Source organism: Leptopilina heterotoma, unplaced genomic scaffold (genome assembly GCF_015476425.1).
Source record: "Leptopilina heterotoma isolate Lh14 unplaced genomic scaffold, ASM1547642v1 Lhet_68, whole genome shotgun sequence".
Lineage (NCBI taxonomy): Eukaryota > Metazoa > Arthropoda > Insecta > Hymenoptera > Figitidae > Leptopilina > Leptopilina heterotoma.
In genome coordinates, this window is record NW_025111157.1 from 4525788 (window position 1) to 4545261 (window position 19474).

The window sequence follows — 19474 nt, forward strand, 5'->3', positions numbered from 1 at the left end:
AGTAAATTGAGTAAATTTAATTCCGACAAAATTTGACATTTTCTTTTCCTCAAAACTATTACTATTTTCTACCTTTTCTCTGAAACTTCTACAATATGCTAATTATTTACATTTAAAAAAAAGTTAATTACCATTAAATATTCATGACAAACGTTAGGATTTACACAAGAATAAAAGATTAAAAGTTTCTTAAACAAGCGTCAATCTTCCTTCTATACTTGACGCCATGACAGTGAATTGGCGTATAGTGTGAACGTAGCAGCCAAGAGCCAAACACTGTTTCCATTAAGCGGGAAAATTCAAATTCAAACTTTAAATACAATTTTTATTCACTGTACTATTTAAATAGAAACTATTGTTAAACATGCAATAAATAGAGGGAAAAATTTATTTACTTTTCTTTATTTTAATGTATATTTAATTCAAGTAAATATTTATTTGCTAATAATAATAATTTCAGTATATTTAAAGCAAAAGCAAATTAATTGATTCAAGTATTTTTTAATTCAAGTAAATATTTATTTGATTCAAGTAAATGTTTATTTGATTCACGTAAATATTTATTTTGATTCAAGTAAAGGTTTATTTGATTCACGTAAATATTTATTTGATTAAAGGGATTCAATAATAATTTTTAATTCAAGTAAATATTTATTTAATTAAACTAAATATTTATTTGTTGAAAATACCTTATAATAAAATTTCAGTATTTAAGGCAAATACAATTTATTCGATTTTAGTAAGTTTATTATTATTAAATTATTATTATTATATTATTTATTATTATATTATAATTTTAATTTTATTTTTATTATATTATTTATTATTAAATTATTAATTTAAGTGAATGTTTATTAAATGTAAATATTTGATTCATGTAAATATTTATTTAATTAAAGGGATTAAATAATATTTATTAATTGAAGTAAATGTTTACTAAATGTAAGTAAATATTTATTTGATTCAAGTAAATGTTTATATAATTCGAGTAAATATTTATTTAATTCAAGTAAATGTTTATTTAATTCAAGTAAATGTTTATTTAATTCGAGTAAATATTTATTTGATTCAAGTAAACTTTTATTTAATTTAAGTAAATGTTTATTTAAATCGAGTAAATATTTATTTGATTCAAGTAAATGTTTTTTTTAATTCAAGTAAATGTTTATTTAATTCGAGTAAATATTTTATTTGATCTAAGTAAATGTTTATTTAATTCAAGTAAATATTTATTAATTCCAGTAAATATTTATTTGACTAAAGTAAACATTTATTTGTTAATAAACAAGTAATCAGTTATTTGTATCAAATAATTTTTTTTAGTGTATTAAATAAATAATTAAAAAAAAAAATAAAATGTAAAATTATTCCCGAAATGAATGAAAAATAATGATAATCGCAATAGGAAGTTCAGTGACCTCGTATGTATTTCTTGGTTGGTCAAACGATTAAAAGCGGGATGCTGCGCTCGTCGCCCCGGAAATGAGTGAGTCGATTCGCATATCCGTTGTTCTTCGTCTTGTTTTCTATCTCCATGGCGCTCGGCTCTTGGACTTTAAATTCACAAAACGGGTCCTGCTTAATGAACGGGTATACATAGTTGTAAGCTCGATGAAGAGAATGCCATCTTGGTCTTTCGGGGTGAGTGTGGAAGGGGGGCAAAGGGTTAAAACGGCGGGTGGCGTCGTCATGCGTCGTTTAAATTTGGAGTGTCGGGAATTGAAAATAGAACACAGTCCCTCCCCCTCCCCCCTCTCCCCCTGATGCTTATACCTTACGGATGTAATCCGACGTGATCCACCAACGTGGCACCCTCACCCTTTTTTCATTTCTCTCTCTTCTACTTCTTCTTCTTCTTCCTCTCCTTCTTTTCTTCTTCTTCGATTTTCTTCTATTTTCTCTCTTTCTTCTTCTTCTTTCTCTTTCTTTCTCTTCTAAGTCTATTTACCATTTACTTTGTATTTATTCTCGAAATTCCTCGCCATTTTTACTCGATTCATTCACGAAAGAAAGAATATACTTGATTCAAGTATAATCTTTAACTTGTCTATTATTTAATAATTTTCCTAAAGTTTTGAACGTTTAAATGAACAATTTCTTTGTTAATCTCTTTTAATTTGTGTTTTATAAAAAAATATATTTTCAATTATAAATTACACAGAAAAAAAAATTTATTTAATTCAAATAACCGGTTAATTGAGTGAATTATCAAATAAATATTTTATTAAATTAAATAATATTTATTGGAGTCAATTAAATGGTTTAGTTCATATTTTCTCCAAATACTGAAATTATTGGTTCAAATACAATTTTAATTGACTCCAATAAATATTATTTGATTCAAGTAAATATTTAATTGATAATAATTTGTCAATTAATCGATTATTTGAATTAAATAAAATTTTTTCAGTATATAAACATTATAAATTAACAAAATTAAGTATAAATGTTCATTATTTTTTGAAAATAATTGAATTCTTTGCATTCTTTTTTTATGAATATATTTAAAAATTGCATTGAAAGTAATTTAATTTTCATATATAATTTTTAGAAATATTTTGAGAATAATTGTATTATTTTTAGAGAATTTTATGTTCTTGTTGAAATTGAATTTTATGGAAATATATTTGAAAATAATTAAATTTTTTCCTGCAATTTTAATTAAATTAGATAAAAAATAATTTAATTCATGCAAAGAATTTTAGCATTTATTAGAATAGTAGAATTGTTTCAAAGAATTTATTAAAATTTTAGGAAATAATTGAATTTTATAGAAAAAATTAGAAAATATTTGAATTTTTCTGAATAATATTTGAATTTTATTAAAATTTTATTGAAAATAATTAAAATCCTGAGAAGAATTTTATTATTTATGAAAAATAATTTAATTCTTGCGAAGAATGTTACTATTTATAAAAATAATTGAATTGTTCCAAAGAATTTATTAAAATTTTAAGAAATAAATGAATTTTATGTAAATATTTGAAAGTAATTAAATTCTTTCGAGGAATTGTATTAAAATTTTTTTAAAAGAATTGAATTTATGAAAAAAAATTTTTTACAATATTTATAAAAATAATTGTAATGTTTTAAAGAATTTATTAAAATTTTAGGAAATAATTGAAAATAATTAAATTCTTTCACGAAATTCAACTAAAGTTGTTTCGAAAATAATTGAATTTCTGTAAAGAATTTTATTAAAATTAAGTATATTCAAAATAATTGAATTTGTCAGAAGAATTTTATTATTTTTTTAATACAATTAAATTCTTTCAATTTTTTATGAATATATTTAAAAATTGCATTGAAAGTAGTTTAATTTTCATAAAGAATTTTTTTAAATATTTTGAAAATAATTGAATTATTTTTAGAGAATTTTATATTCTTATTGAAATTGAATTTTATGGAAATATTTGAAAATAATTAAATTCTTTCCTAAAATTTTATTTAAATTAGATAAAAAATAATTTAATTCCTGCAGAGAATTTTAGTATTTATAAAAATAGTTGATTATTGTTTCGAAGAATTTATTAAAATTTTAGGAAATAATTGAATTTTATGGAAATATTTGAAAATAATTGAATTAAATGTATTTTGAAAATAATTGAATTCCTGCAAAGAGTTTTACTAATTATTAAAATAATTGAATTATTTCGAAGGATTTATTAAAATTTTAGAAAATAATTTAATTCTTTTGAAAAATTTTATAACGAATTAAGAAAAAAATTAAATTCTTTTATGAAAAATTATTGAATTTTTGCAAAGATTTTACTATTTAAAAAATAATTGAATTGTTTAGAAGGATTCATTAAAATTTTAGAAAATTTAATTCTGTCGTGAAATTTTATTAAAATTTTGTTAAAAATAATTGAATTTTTGCAAAAAATTTTACTTTTTATAAAAATAATTTAATTCTATTAAAGAATGTTATTATTTATATAAAAATACTAACATTGTAGGGAAATATTAAATAATTATCTACTTGAAACAAATAATTTTTATTTCAATCAAAAAAATATTTCCTTGACACAAATAATTTTTATTTAAATCAAATAAATATTTACTTGAATAAAGTAATTTTTATTAAATTCAAATAAATTGCATTTGAACCAATAATTTTAATATTTGAATCAAATTAAACAAAATAAATTACTTGCCTTAAATTATTTGTATTTAAATCAATTAAATATTTACTTGAATCAAATAATTTTCGTTTAGATCAAATAAATGTTTAAGTGAATATTTATTCACTTCAATCAAATTATTTCAATATTTGAAGCAAATACACTTTAAGTGCCTTAAATAAAAATTGTTTTGCAATATCAAACATTCTTCGAACAAAAAACAAATATTAGATAAAAATTATTTAATACAAATAAATATTTATTTGTTAATACACAAGAAATAAATTTTTATAGAATCAAATAATTTTTTTTTTCATATTTAATATATAATTTTCAATTTTTTTAAAAAATTTTTAAAAAGAACTATAAAAATTTAATGTATCACAAAAGTCACGTGAAATTTTATTATGAATAATAATTATAAATATATTGTGATTCTAATTTACCACAGTGAGTGTGTAAAATATGACATGAAAACAGACACTTCTCCCACCCACTTTTGTGACAAGTTTACTGCCAAGAAACTTTTAACGTTTTAACAAATTACTTTTTCAATTTTTCTCGTTTAGAAAACTAAAAAATTTGTGGAAAAACTATTTTTGTACTCGGAGCAATTATGCGGTACTTGTCAAATTATATGATTGATTAGAGTAAAAACGATTACAAAAGGTGAATTTATAATAAACTTATAAAATCAATTAATATTCATCTGTAGAGAAAAGATATTTATTTGTCTCACAACAATAAGAAATTTATTTGTCTCACAACCAAATAGAAATTTGTTTTGTTGCAAATAAATTTTAGACCATTAAAAATTTATTCGATTCAAATAACTTGTATACTTTCAAAAAAATATTTACTTGAATCAGATAATTTTTATTTAACTCAATTAAGTGGTACTTGAACAAATATTTAATTGACTCAAATAAAAATTATTTGACTCAAGTAAATATTTGATTGATAATAATAGTCGAGTAATCGAATATGAATCAAATAATTTTTTTTTCAGTGTATTTGGTTTAAATAAATTCAATTTAATTCAAATAAATTCAATTGATTCAAATAAATTTTATTTGGTTTGAATAAATTCAATTTAATTCAAATAAATTCAATTAATTCAAATAAATATTATTTGATTTGAATAAATTTAATTTCATTCAAATAGATTTGATTGAATTCAAATAAATTCAATTTAATTCTAATAAATTCAATTTAATTCTAATAAATTTGATTGAATTCAAATAAATTCAATTTAATTCAAATAAATTTTATCTAATTCAAGTAAATATTCACTTATTGAATCAAATAATTTTTAATTGACTCAATTAAATTGTTTTTAAACAAATAATTTCAATTTTTGAATCAAATTATTTGATTCAAGTAAATATTCACTTATTGAATCAAATAATTTTTAATTGACTCAATTAAATTGTTTTTAAACAAATAATTTCAATTTTTGAATCAAATTATTTGATTCAAGTAAATATTTAGTCCCTTTCAATAAAAATTATTTGAATCAAGTAAATATTTAGTTGATAATAGAAAAGTACTCGATAATTTGAATGAAATAAATTTTTTCCAGTGTAGAAATGTTAGCATTCTGTGAGACAAATATAATATATTTGAATGAAATAAAAAATTTCTCTCGGTGAGTGAAATTGTTAATCTGTACAATTAATTTTGAAAACAATATTTTAAAAATGATTGACAATATAATAAATGGTGTTTTCATAAAATATTATCTTTACAGTCAACTATTATATTCCTCTCTTCCAGTGGAAATCTTCATCCAGCATATAGCTTTTGGATATCAAAATCATTTCTGAGTGAACACTTGTCTCAAGTTTTTAGCACAAACAGATGTTATTTCAAAGAGTGTAGATATTAACTGAATAGTACGTGCGAGAATGCGACCAGGGAGGAAATCGCAAAAACAAAGAAAACAAGAGTCGAAATTAAATTAGTTTCTTTTTTTTAAATCTTTTTCGAATCTAGAAAAAGAACTATACTTTTTTCTCTCTAAAAAGAGCTCTAAATAGAATTTTCTAAAAGTACTCTAAAAAGAGGAAATGATAAATTTTACTTTCTAGATTCATGATTATCTTTATTCATTATTTATTAATTATAAATTCACAAACAATTTATTTGATTCAAAAAAGAATTATTTGATTCGCAAATAATTTAATTCATTCAAAAAATGTTTATTTCATTCAAAAAAAATTTATTTGTCTCAAAAACAATTTATTTATTTCAAAAAAGTTTATTTTACTCTACAAATAATTTATTTGGTTACAAATTTTTTTTCTAATTAAATAAATTATTTGATTTGCAAATAATTTAATTGATTAAACAAAATTTATTTGTTTCTAAAACAGTTTACTTAATTAAAAAAAAAAGTATTTGATTTGCAAATAATTTATTTGATTCAAAAAATATTATTACATTCAAAAAAAATTTATTTGGCTCAAAATTAATTTATTTGGTTCAAAAACCATTTATTTGTTTCAAGAAAGTTTATTTTACTATAAAAAAAATTTATTTAATTCAATAACAATAACAATTCAATAACAATTTAATTGTTTCAAAAAAAGAATTATTTGATTCGCAAATAATTTCATTGATTCAAAAAAAATTTCTTTCTTTCTAAAACAGTTTAATTAATTAAAAAAAAAAAATTTGATTTGCAAATAATTTATTTGATTAAAAAAAACGTTGATTTCATTCAAAAAGAATTAAATTGTCTCAAAAACAATTTATTTGGTTCAAAAACAATTTATTTGTTTCAAGAAAGTTTATTTTACTATAAAAAAATGTATATTTGTCTCAATAACAATTTATTTGATTCAAAAAAGTTTATTTTACTCGAAAAAAAATTTATTTGCCTCAAAAACAATTTATTTGGTTCAAAAACAATTTATTTGTTTCAAAAAAGAATTATTTGATTGAAAAAAAATTTATTTGTTTCTAAACCAATTTATTTAATTAAGAAAAAAGTATTTGACTCGCAAACAATTTATTTGATTCAAAAAAAAGTTTATTTCCTTCAATAAAAATTTATTCGGTTCCAAAACAATTAATTTGGTTCAAAAACAATTTATTTGTTTAAAAACAAAATTCATTGTTAAATTAAAGAATTATTATTTTGATCCAAATAAAAATTCTTTCATCCAAGTAGTTAAATATTTATTTTATAATAATAGACAAATAATTTTTATTACTTCGTTAAAGTTCACAATGTTTACAATAAACGATTAATAGAAAAAATACTTTTCAGTCTAAAAACAATCCAATTTTTCTCAATGCTTTTTTTTTTTTGTTATAATTGACAAGTAAAATTTGCGTTAAATTTTTGTAGAAATTTTCCAAAGGAAAAATGAAAAAAATTTTCCTATAAAACTATTTTTTTCTCCTATTTCGTTGATAAGGAACATTTTGAACTTAATCAACGTTGTCTATTTGAATCAAAAAAAAAAATTTCTGCATTGTATAATCAGAAAAGAAGAACTAGAAAAAACGTCATACGATTCACAGACAAATTTCTGTAGCAGGGAATATAAAATTCTCCGATGAAGAAATACTAATTCATCATGACGCGTTCTGTGGAGAATAAAACGGTGGAAAAAAAAGAATTTTGAGATTTCAAATTTAATGAACAGGTTGAATTTAGCTTTCATTTTTGTGATGAAATTGATCGACGCATCCACTTGATAAATGCGAAAACGACTGTTTTATGTGGGTGACAGTAATTTATGACTGTCGGATGCTTCCCCCATGTCTATTTTTATCTCGAAGAACTTCTCAGATCCAAATTCAGATATTCTCAGATCTGAAGTTTATCAGATCCATCTCTCTTCCGATATGCGTTTATATATATATAGGTAAGAAAAAAAATAGTCTAAATATTTTTTCTCACTTTCACACTGAGAAAAAAAATTCATTTGAATCAAATAACGAATTAATTGTTTATTATCAAATAAATATTTACTTGAATCAAATAATTTTGATTCAAATCAAATAATTTTTATTCTAATCAAATAATTTCATTCTAATCAAATAATTTTCATTCGAATCAAATAATTCTTATTCGAATCAAATAATTCTTATTCGAATCAAATAATTCTTATTCGAATCAAATAATTTTTATTCGAATCAAATAAATTATATTTGACTCAATAATTTCAGTATTTGAAGCAAATTCGATTTAATTGATTTGAAGGAAAATTATTTGATTCAAATAAATATTTATTTAATAATAGACAAGTAAATGTTTATTTCAATAAAAGAAATTTTTCGTAGTTCATCTATTTATGAAAATTGTAAACGCAACTCTTTTAAAATTAAATTAATTTTTAATTATTTAAGTAAAATTAAACTGAAAAAAAATTTATTTGATTCAAATAACCAATTAATTGACTATTATAAATTAAATATTTTATTGAGTCAAATAATATTTATTGTAGTCAATTAAATGGTTCAAGAATAAATATTAAAAAGAATAATCATTAAAAGAAGAAATATTAAAAGAAGTAATATTAAACGAAGAAATAATAAAAAAAGAAACATTAAAAGAGGAAATATTAAAAGAAGAAATATTAATAACAAACTTTTAAAAAAATAATTAAAAAATAAATATTAAAAGAAGAAACATAGTGAAAATTACAAATTGCGCCGAAAGAAGAAAGGAAGAGAGGAAAATTTAGAAAATCTATCGATAAAAATTGTCTGGAAAATGAGGTCAACTTTGAAAATGGGTAGTTACTGATTGTTTAGAATATAAACGACCGGCTGAGTAGTTTAAAACGGAAGCAATACTTTCTCAGGCCAGTGGTTCAGTGCAATTTAATGGACCAATATCGTAAATTCTCACCGTTGATTGTTCGCAGACTTCCAGAAACATTATTCCCTATAAAAACATATTTATACATCTTCCTTGTATGCTAAAATTAAGTTATTCTCTATTCCAAATACCAGTAGTTGGAAGAATTTACAAAAACCAAAATTTTCTACGAAGGAGAAAATTTAATTAAATAATAAAAAAAATTAAATAATTGAAAAGATCTGAATAATTAAAGTTCTGAATTAATTAAAATAAATAATTTTTATTCGAATCAAATAAATTATATTATCATTATCATTATTCAATAATGAATAAGAACTGAAAAAATAAATAACTTCTCTTTTTCAAAAAAAAAAAAAAAAAAATGTAAATAAAATGTAAAATGTCAATTTATTTGACTCGAATATAATTTAATTGACTCCAGTATAATTTTATTGACTCAATAAAAATTAATTGACACGAATATAATTTAATTGACTCAAAAAAATTTATTTCACTCGAATATGATTTAATTGACTTGAGTATAATTTAATTGACTCAACTAAATTTATTCGACCCGAATACAATTTAATTGACTCAAAAAAATTTATTTCACTCGAATATAATTTAATTGACTCGAATATAATTTAATTGATTCAAATATAAATTAATTAACTCCAGTATAATTTAATTGACTCAAAAAAATTTATTTAACTCGAATATAAATTAATTGACTCCAGTATAATTTTATTGACTCAATAAAATTTAATTGACTCGAATATAATTTATTTGACTCGAATATAATTTAATTGACTCAAAAAAATTTATTTCACTCGAATATAATTTAATTGACTTCAGTATAATTTAATTGACTCAACAAAATTTATTCGACCCGAATACAATTTAATTGACTCAAAAAAATTTATTTCACTCGAATATAATTTAATTGACTCGAATATAATTTAATTGACTCAAATATAAATTAATTGACTCAAAAAAATTTATTTAACTCGAATATAAATTAATTGACTCCAGTATAATTTTATTGACTCAATAAAATTTAATTGACTCGAATATAATTTATTTGACTCGAATATAATTTAATTGACTCAAAAAAATTTATTTAACTCGAATATAAATTAATTGACTCCAGTATAATTTTATTGACTCAATAAAATTTAATTGACTCGAATATAATTTATTTGACTCGAATATAATTTAATTGACTCAAAAAAATTTATTTCACTCGAATATGATTTAATTGACTTGAGTATAATTTAATTGACTCAACAAAATTTATTCGACCCGAATACAATTTAATTGACTCAAAAAAATTTATTTCACTCGAATATAATTTAATTGACTCGAATATAATTTAATTGACTCAAATATAAATTAATTGACTCAACTATAAATTAATTGAGTCGAATAAATTTATGTGATTCAAATACAATTTAATTCACTCAAATAAATTTATTTGACTAAAATATGATTTAATTGACTCAAATCAATTTTTTTTCAGTGTAATTTTTCAAAATGAAAAGAATATAATTTCATGACAACATTTGATTTCGGAGTAAATTTTGCTACGTTCGATGTAGATTTTACTAATTTTTTACAAACGTGTTCTTTGAATGTAGAACAAATTTAAAATATATGAACAATGAATAACTGAACAAATAAATAATTAAAAATAAATAAATAGTAATAATAATTCTTTATTGTGAAATAACTAAAAATTTTGCTAATATAATAGTAAGATTTCACTCTGTTCCAGATGGAAATTTTTATTTATTTATTTATTAAACTAAATTTATTCTTTTTCACCCAAAAAAAAAAAAAAAAAAAAAAAAATGGAAATAAAATGTAAAATGACCAAATGTCAGGGCTAATTTCCGGAAGTTCCGGTGCGATTGATTTAATACTTGACAGAGGGAGATTTGCCTTATGAAAGGATCGGCCATCCGATTCAGGAATAATATTTATTTTAGGAGCTACAAATTTTGGAAAAACGCCAACTTACAGTTGCGCCCAGTCGTTATGAAAAACATAAATCTGTCGTTTCTATATTACATTGCACACGGTGACACAGCAATTATAAAAAAAGAAACTTACGAAAGATAAAAATTATTACACTTACATTATAAATTCAAAAACTGGAATGTTGTCTTAGGATTTTCTTTTCAAACGACACATTTATCTTTTTCACTTTGATCTTTTTTTTTTCTTTATAGTGTGTGCGCGCGCGACTTTTGAATAAATATTTTGTACATTCGCTATTTTCTAAATTTATATATAATTTTTTTTTGATTAATAATAAAAATAAAATTACTTCCCATATTGAAATCTGATGTTTGCTTTTGTTTTTACATTTTTTGTTTTAACGGTCAGAATATTTAAAAAAAAATTTAATGATTTTAAAATAAAAGAATGCAGATTTATCACAGTTTTTCTAAGGATATCAAATTGAGACAAAAAACGAATCAAAAGTGTTGCACTTTTGATTCATTTTTTGTCTCAATTTAATATCCTTTAGTCAACGATTTTTCTAAATTTAAAATTTTTAAATTTTTTCTAAATTTTGAATCAAAATTTTTGTCACAACGCTACTTTTGATTTCAAATTCCATGAATTTTACTAAATCAAAAGAAAATTACAGTAAAAATAAGTAAAATTTACTTCAGACTTGGTAAAATTTCCTCTAAAAAAATGTACAGTAAAATTTACTATTAAAAATTAAAAAATCCAAAAAAAATTTTCAGTAAAAATTGGTAAAATTTCCTCTAAAAAAATATGCAGTAAAATTTACTATTTAAAATTAAAAAATCCGAAGAAAATTTCAGTAAAAATTGGTAAAATTTACTTCAGACTTGGTAAAATTTCCTCCAAAAAAATGTACAGTAAAATTTACTATTAAAAATTAAAAAATCCAAAAGAAATTTCTGTAAAAATTGGTAAAATTTCCTCTAAAAAATATGCAGTAAAATTTGCTATTAAAAATTAAAGAAATCCGAAGAAAATTTCAGTAAAAATTGGTAAAATTTACTTCAGACTTGGTAAAATTTCCTCTAAAAAAATGTACAGTAAAATTTACAATTAAAAATTAAAAAATCAAAAAAAATTTCAGTAAAAATTGGTAAAATTTCCTCTAAAAAATATGCAGTAAAATTTACTATTTAAAATTAAAGAAATCCAAAGAAAATTTCAGTAAAAATTGGTAAAATTTACTTCAGACTTGGTAAAATTTCCTCTAAAAAAATGTACAGTAAAATTTACTATTAAAAATTAAAAAATCAAAAAAAATTTCAGTAAAAATTGGTAAAATTTCCTCTAAAAAATATGCAGTAAAATTTGCTATTAAAAATTAAAGAAATCCGAAGAAAATTTCAGTAAAAATTGGTAAAATATACTTCAGACTTAAATTTAAATTTAAAGTAAATTTTTCTCTAAAAATACTGTAAAATTTACATAGTAAAAATTCTTATTTACAAAATAAATTTTACTACTTCCGAAGAAAATTTCTTTAGAAAAATTAGATAAATTTACTTTAGAAGTAGTAGAATTTACTCTAAAAATAATAATTTTTCATAACAAATTAAACTACGATCGGAGAAAATTTAAAAAAAAAATTTCAACGAAAATTAACTGCCAAAATAGTAAAATTTGCTATTAAAAATTGTTATTTCCAGAGTAAATTTTATAATAGAAGTGAATTTTAACAAAAAATTATTAAAATACATTTTTAATTTAGTAAAATTTATTCTGGAAATATAGTGAAATAAATTCCAAACAGTTTGGATTTTTCTTTATAAGTAGTAAAACTTCTTTTATATTTTGTTTAAATAATTTTCAAGTTTAAAAACTCTGAGAAAAAAATATAAAAATATTTTTAAATCTCAAAAAAGTAAAACATTTTCCAAAGTTAGTCAAAAATTGAAATTTTTTTCTTCAATCTAAAGAAAAATTTTCTATAGAAAAATTTTTATAACTTAGATAAAAAATGTAAATGTTTATAGATTTTATTGAATAAATTTTAAGTGTTGTCAGGCAACATTTTTGATTCGTTTTTTGTCTTAATTTGATATCCTTCGGTCAAGAATTTTTCTAAATTTTAAATCAAAAATTTCGTTAGAACGCTAGTTTTGTTTTACAAATGAATTTTTCATAAATTTCTACAATAAACGAAGTAAATTTCAGTAAATATTGGTAAAATTTACTTCGACTTTGGTAAGATTTCGTCTAAAAATTAAGCAAAAGTAAAATTTACTATTAAAAATTTTTATTTACAAAATAAATTTTACTATTGGCCGAAGAAAATTCTTTATTCTAAAAATTAAGTAAAGTAAAATTTACTATTAAAAATGTTTATTTACAAAATAAATTTTACTATTTCCAAAGAAAATTCTTTCTAAAAATTAGAAAAATTTACTTCAGAAGTAGTAGAATTTACTCTGAAAATAATCATTTTTAAAAAATAATTATTTTCAGAGAAAATTAAAAAAAAAATTTGAACGAAAATTAATTGTCGAAATAGTAAATTATACTATTAAAAATTGTTATTTCCAGAGTAAATTTTATAATAGAAGTAAATTTTAACAAAATATTATTAAAAATAAAATACATTTTTTAAATTAGTAAAATTTTTTCTGAAAATAGTGAAAGTTGGGACAGAAATTCCAAACAGTTTGGATTTTTCTTTATAAGTAGTAAAAGTTATTTTATATTTTGTTTAAATAATTTCAAATTTTGAAAACTCTGAGAAAATAATAGAAAAATATTTTTAAGTGTTAAAAAAAGTAAAACTTTTTCCAAAGTTTGCAACAAGAAGACATTTTTTTCTTCAACGTAACGAAAAATTTTCCTATAGAAAAATTTTTATACATTATTAAATAAAAATACGTCAATTTTTACATTTTATTGAATAAATTTTTAAGGCTTTTTTTTAATAAATTTTCCTTTAAAAAAAAGGCTTTTCCTCATTTTTTTGCTGGGGGGGGGAGAATATGTAGTAATTTAGGTGTTTTTTTTTGGGGATTTTATAAATTTAAGGGTTTAAAAAAAAAAAAAGTGGAAATATAGCGTCAGTAGTAAATTCTAGTTTCAGCCAGACAAAATTAATACAATAAAATATACCATAAAAATAATATTGAAAATACTAAAAAAAATAAATTTTTCAAATAAACCATTACTTGACTATTTATTAATTAAATATTTACTTGAATCAAATAATTTTTATTTGAGTCAATTAAATGGTTCAGTTCATATTTGCTTCAAATACTGATAGAATTTAAAAACTTATAATTTAAATTTTTTTTATAAAAATAAAATATGAATTGGAATTGTTGCTAGTAATGTTAATAATTGTTGCATTAATAATATAATAATAATAAAAAGAAGAATAAATATTAATAATAATAATCATAATAATATCCATAAAAATAGGTACATAGAAGTAGAAAAGGAAGTAAAAAGAATAAAAAAAAAGAAGAAGAAGAAGAAGAATTTATAAATAAATAATAAATGCGACAAATTCTATAAATAAATCACATATTCTCAAAAAATTTCGCCCGTTGCCTTTGATTAAGCTTTAATTCTCGAAATGGTAAGATTTTATAAATCAACAGCTATTAATATCATCATGAGATTTGATTCAATCGCAATCAAAATAAATCAGGGAAACACTGCACACTTACTATAGCACACAGACATAATTTATATTCGTATGGAGATTTAGTTAAGAAAGTTTTTAGGGGCGCTTGCGCACGCAATGCGTCTCGACGTCCACCGACGCCTTCTTGAATGAAAATCAGAAGTCAGTTAGGTTTTGGATGTCCTCCCTCGCACTATCTTGGATTTTTACACCCCGAACCCCCCACCCACCCATTCTCTCCTCCTTTTTCCCTTTCAAAAGTTCATTTTTCTCTAAAGAAGAAATGTACATTTCGTGATATTGACTCTTTAATTCTTTTTTTTTTTACTTTCTACATTTCGAATATATAAGGTAAATTGACGTTTGTTTTCGTTTTAACAAAATTTTCGAGTTTTTTACTTTAACAAAATTTTGAGTTTTTATTTTAACAAATTTTAGTTTTTATTTCAACAAAATTTAGTTTTTATTTCTTCAAAAAATTTTTTTTACTTTAACCAAATTTTATTTTTTATACTGTAACAAAATTTAATGAATTTTTTTTTTGGTTTTTATTTTTACCAAATTCAAGTTTTTATTTTAACAAAATTTTGTTTTTAATACTATAACAAAATTTAATGATTTTTTTTGTTTTTATTTTTACCAAATTCAAGTTTTTATTTTAACAAAATTTTGTTTTTAATACTGTAACAAAATTTAATGATTTTTTTTTGGTTTTTATTTTTACCAAATTCAAGTTTTTATTTTAACAAAATTTTGTTTTTAATACTGTAACAAAATTTAATGATTTTTTTTTTGTTTTTATTTTTACCAAATTCAAGTTTTTGTTTTAACAAAATTTTTTTTTCCTAACAAATTTTATGGATTTTTTTGTTAATCCTCTTGTGATATTTTGTTAACTAATCTAATAACATAATAAGGTTGATGATAGTTTCCTTAAACTGATTATTCGGTTAGAAAAAAAAATATTTCAATCTTTAAATTAAATTTTTATAATATTTCAAACACATTTTTATACATTTTATACCTTAGATTTTAAGGTATAAAAAATAAAAACATAAAAAGCGATTGATATTTATTTGAAGCAACATTTTTTCTGTCACTAATTTTTAATAATCAAGCGAAAATAAAATTTTCATTTTAATACGTTTGCCATTGAAATTACAATTTTCCTCTTCTCTTTTCTATACGAAAAAAAGCCTTTCTTCGTTCAAAATTTATTTTTAAAAAATTAAATTCTTTAATAAAAATTTATTACCTAATTAATAATTATTAATTCTTATTAAATAATTAATTATTAAATTATTGATTATTATTACTAAATTATTAATTACTATTATTAATAAAAATGTAATTATGTACCTAATTTATTAACAAAGTGATTATTTAATAAAAAAAAGCTTTTTGTAACGTTAAAAATAAAAATGTAAATAATAAAATAGTGAAAATTCTTTTCAAATTAAATTTTGTCTTTGATATTAAAATGAAAGTGTAATAGAATATTTCTTAATTACACTGAAAAAAAATTAATTTTATTCAACTAACGAATTAATTGTTTAGTATCAAATAAATATTTACTTGAATCAAATAATTTTTATATCAATTAAATAATTTTTATTTAAATCAAATAATTTTTATTCTAATCAAACTATTTTTATTCTAATCAAAAAATTTTTATTCGAATCAAATAACTTTTATTCTAATCAAATAATTTTTATTCTAATCAAACAATTTTTATTCTAATAAAATAATTTTTATTCGAATCAAATAACTTTTATTCTAATCAAACAATTTTTATTCTAATCAAACAATTTTTATTCTAATAAAATAATTTTTATTCGAATCAAATAACTTTTATTCTAATCAAATAATTTTTATTCGAATCAAATAATTTTTATTCGAATCAAATAACTTTTATTCTAATCAAATAATTTTTATTCTAATAAAATAATTTTTATTCAAATCAAATAACTTTTATTCTAATCAAATAATTTTTATTCGAATCAAATAATTTTTATTCGAATCAAATAACTTTTATTCTAATCAAATAATTTTTATTCTAATCAAACAATTTTTATTCGACTCAAATAAATTATATTTGACCCAATAATTTCAGTATTTGAAGCCAATTCGATTTAATTGATTTGAAGGAAAATTATTTAAATCAAGTAAATATTTATTTGAATCATAGACATTTTTTGAAGTTCATCTAATTTATGAAAATTGTAAACGCAACTCTTTTAAAATTCAATTAATTTTGAATTATTTAAGTAAAATTAAGCTGACAAAAAAATTTATTTGATTCAAATAACCGATTAATTCACTATTATCAATTAAATATTTTATTGAATCAAATAATTTTTATTTGAGTCAGTTAAATGATTCAGTTCTAATTTGCTTCAAATACTGTAATTATTGGTTCAACTTCAAATACCATTCAATTGACTCAAATAAAAATTATTTGATTTAAATAATTATTTATAATAAATAATTAATAATTCAATATTAAAATTAAATATTTTATAATAGTCAGTTAACCAGTTATTTGAATCAAATAATTTTTTTTTATTGACGATAAAACTTTATCCGCTAATTAAATTAACGTGAATTAATTAAATTTCAAACTAATTCGAATTTAAAAGTTGAGAAAATTAAAGAAATTTAATGTTATTGTTTAAAAAAAATTAAAATTAAAGAAAAAGATTTTTTGAAATTCGAGTGTAAATTTTGAAAGTGAATTTAAATTTGGAATATAAATAAACATATGTATAGAAAAGATGGAGTGGAATTTCTTTAGTATCATCAATCACATCTTTATCTGCTTTTCACTCTCGCAGTCTGAGTTGTGCGAGACTGACAATTTTTCAAGTGAAATAACAAAACGTGTTGGAGACTATGGTCACGCGGGCAAAACACGTCTTCTAACTCTATAATAATCTCCTGGTAGAACCGTTAGAGTACCCTCGGGGCATGTAGCATGCATTGTAAACATGCCAACTTGTCGTGTGTCGCGTGTGCGTTGCATTGCGTTGCGTTGCGTTGGTGGATATGCAATGGAAATAAAATAAATTTTACAAACGCCGCGAGTATTCTTAATCCCTTGAAAAGCGCATAAACATAACAACAACAAGCGTCAGTCAAGGGAAATTCATCCTTGCGCATATTAATTTTCTCTTTACCTTCTTCATAATATTGAGATATATGCCAAATTACCCCGACACGTTTCACCTGACTCTTCTGTTTCCTAATTATATTATAAAATTATATTCCAAATAATATTTTTTTAAAATTAATTTTCTAATTAATTTTTTCTAATTTTATTTTCCTGATTTCTTTCTAATTCAATTTTTCTAATTTTTTTTTCTAATTCAATTTTGCTAACTATTTTTTTTTATTCCATTTTGCTAATTATTTTTTTGAATAAAATATACGCTGAAAAAAATTTATTGTTGACTCAAATATAATTTAATTGACTCAACAAAATTTATTTGACTCGAATATAATTTAATTGACTAAAATATAAATTAATTAACGAAAATCAATTTATTTGCCTGAAATATAAATTAATTGACTCAATTATAATTTAATTGACTCACAAGAATTTATTTGACTTGAATATAATGTAATTTAGCTGAATATAAATTAATTGACTCACAAGAATTTATTTGACTCGAATATAATGCAATTTAGCCGAATATAAATTAATTGACTCAAATCAATTTATTTGTTTGAAATATAAATTAATTGACTAAAAAATATAACTTAATTTACTCACAAGAATTTATTTGACTCGAATATAATGTAATTTAGCCGAATATAAATTAATTAACTCTAATCAATTTATTTGCCTGAAATAAAAATTAATTGACTAAAATTTAATTTAATTGACTCAACAAAACTTATTTCACCCGAATATAGTTTAATTGACTTAAATAAATTAATTTGACTCAAATATAATTTAATTGTTTTAAATAAATTTATTTGACTAAAATATAATTTAATTGACTGAAATATAAATTAATTGACGCAAATAAATTTATTTGACTAAAATGTAATTTAATTGAGTGAAATAAATTATTTTAAATGAAATATAATTTAATCGTTTCAAATAAATTTATTTAAATATATAAATTATAAATATATAAATAATATAAATATATAAATAAAATATATAAATATATAATAGGGTGCCCAAAAAAAAACCCAACTTTTGAATTTTCATAATGCAACCCCAAAATTTTGTTCTTTAGAGCAAAAAAATGAGAAACATATTTTTTAAATCTATTTTTATTAATTTTTAGAGGTCGCGCTAGTCGATTTTTCTCAAAAAAATCGGTTTTTTTGGTTATTCAACTATAATTAGGTAAAAACTTTGCAAAAAAATTCGCATCGTTCACGAAATTACTCTTATGGTATCACGGAATGTCTACTTTGTCGAAAGCAAAGAGAAATATTTGATTTAAAATGTAATATTGTCTTTAAAAGTTGAAAATTTAAATTTAAAATTTAAAAATGGGCTCAAAAGATCAGTAAATCTTTTTTTAATTGATTAGAATTCACTGAAAAAACTGGAACTCAAATTGAGTAAGAATCTGACTTACCTTGAAGTGCAGCAAAAATGAATAAGGCAGATGGCGCCACATTCATTTAACATAAACTAATTTTTAGTAGCAGCAAAAATGAATCAATGTTTCTTCAAAATGAATCTAAGTTTTTTTGTGTTATTATGCTTTTTTTGTGTGCAAAATTAACTTTACTTTATACTACATGTGACTTAAAAATGTACAATCTTGGAATAACCTGAAAATTTTTTAATTTTAAAAAATTGTTTAATCCATTGTCAGTTTTTCTGTACGCATAATTGAATTTAATTTATATTATGTACAT

The 19474-nt window shown here is 20.4% G+C and overlaps 1 protein-coding gene across 2 annotated transcripts in view; it reads right to left on the bottom strand.

Annotated features, from left to right (window-relative positions):
- Window positions 1-19474, bottom strand: part of LOC122510265 (F-box/LRR-repeat protein 20) — a 295503-nt gene that overhangs the window by 242036 nt on the left and 33993 nt on the right. The window lies entirely within an intron of this gene.